The sequence below is a fragment of the Octodon degus genome, unplaced genomic scaffold, assembly GCF_000260255.1.
Source record: "Octodon degus isolate 3935 unplaced genomic scaffold, OctDeg1.0 scaffold00083, whole genome shotgun sequence".
In the NCBI taxonomy this organism is placed as follows: domain Eukaryota; kingdom Metazoa; phylum Chordata; class Mammalia; order Rodentia; family Octodontidae; genus Octodon; species Octodon degus.
The window spans coordinates 9,077,431-9,079,453 of NW_004524659.1; the positions used below are offsets into that span (position 1 = coordinate 9,077,431).

The 2,023-nt window shown below is 33.8% G+C and overlaps 1 pseudogene; it reads left to right on the plus strand.

Moving 5' to 3' along the window:
- LOC111818205 overlaps positions 1–2,023 on the plus strand; it is a 74,310-nt pseudogene that overhangs the window by 66,586 nt on the left and 5,701 nt on the right.

The window sequence follows — 2,023 nt, forward strand, 5'->3', positions numbered from 1 at the left end:
CAAGAAGCAGACAGGATATTCTGTCCAAACACTGTTAGTACACCTTGAGAAATGAAACATTCTGTGAGTAGCTCTAAATGGGATTAGACAAGGGAGTTGGCCAAGAAGTGAATGGTTAAACTGTATACAAAAAGCACACAGGTTCTGTGGGAAGTGAATGGTTAAACAGCAAGAAGTTCAGTTAGTGAAACATGTTGTGTGTTGGCTGTTGCCCTTCACCTTTTCTCCTTCAAGTAAAACTGCTTATCCTTGAGGCAGCTTCTTGTCCAGGCTCCTTTTCTTCTTTTTTCACATACAATGATACTGTACATAAATGGTGGAGAGTTCTTGGCTTCGGGTCTCATCCCTATTGTGGGCACACTTAAGGTTGAGACAGACCCTCTGGGCCCTCTCATTGACTGAACTGAGTCTTGTCTCTGAGTAATCCTTCATTTTCTACACTGCTATGGTTGTACTCTATGATGCTTAGAACAGGAGGGGAAATAGATAAACATGAGCTCTTATGAGCAGCAACTTTTATCTATGGGTAAAAGGTTATTTTATTGTAGGAAAAAAAAAAAAGAAAAGAAAAGAGCTGGGGATATAACCCAGTGCTAGAATCATAGTCTAGCATGCATGATGTCCAGGGTTCCTTTCTAGCACCACAAACTAAAAAATTAATAAATAATCATAGAATTCTTACTATATATGGATTATCAGATTTTTATCTACATTAGTTGTACCTCTACTAGATGCTAATATCCAGTTCTATATCTACAGATTTGTAATTTAGCTGCTCTTAATTTATTTCTAACCACAGTACTTACCAATAAGCTTATAACGTGATGGTCCATAACTAAGTTTCAAAGCTATTGATTTAATAATCTCTTTTCCTTATTATAAATCTCAGAATCCTAGGTTATAGTTATTTTCTGAGCTATCTTTATTGTTGTTCAAATTTTATAACACTGTTTTAATCATTCATTTAAGATAAATTACTTTGTTTTGCTTTTTATGTTTTATTTTTAGGACACATGAAAAATAAAGTTATTTTTTTCCCTTCTTTTCAGGTTTAGAGACCAGGTATGAGTCAGAGTTAATTTATAGGACAGGGCATTATTGAAAGTAGTGGTTCTCATTTGGAAGTAATGGAAAGCACCACATTTGCTGGCCTCGACAGCTCCATTTTCAGAAATGACTGTCAAAGGAAAAGTAAGATTTAAGTACAAAAAATTGAAGGGAGATGTTTCAGTCAAATAAAAATAATCTCAGACAGCCCAATTATAAAAACCATAAATGTCACATTACCTCAGAGAATAGATGACAATAAGCCCTATGGATACAATGAATATGGGAAGGTCTGATAAGATTGATTATGATTCAGAGTGTGACCAGTATCAGAGAATACTTGTGAGAAAACCTGTGAATGTAATGAATGTTGCAAATCCTTTGGGCTAGATAATTCACATACAATACAACTGAATATTTACACTGGGGTGAAACCTTGTAAATATATGAAATGTGGTGATATATTTAGTGTTCATGAAGATGTTAATGTATACCAGAAAATTCATAGTCATGGGAAATTCTATAAATATAAAGAATATGGGAAGATCTTCAGACGAGTTGGAGAAATTGGTCCTTTTCAAATAATTCATGATGGTGAGCCCTATAAATGCATGTTCTGTGGGAAATCCTTCAGTGTATATGCACAACTTATAGAACATCACAAAATTCACACTGAAGAGAAACCTTACAGATGTATGAAATTTGGCAAGGACTTAGGTTTTATTCAGAGCTTACTGAACATCAGAGAATTCATACTGGTGAGAAATCATACAAATATATATAGTGTGAAAAGTTTTTGGAATTAATTCACCGCTCATTTTTCTTTTTTTCAAATTTGATATTGCCAAACATACCACATTTTAGTAGTATGCTACATTTTTTTCCATAATTTTATTGAGAAACAAATAGCAATGAGACAGTTTCAAACCAAATTGGTAGGACAGTTTCAGTAATTAACACATTGCATACATTCTTC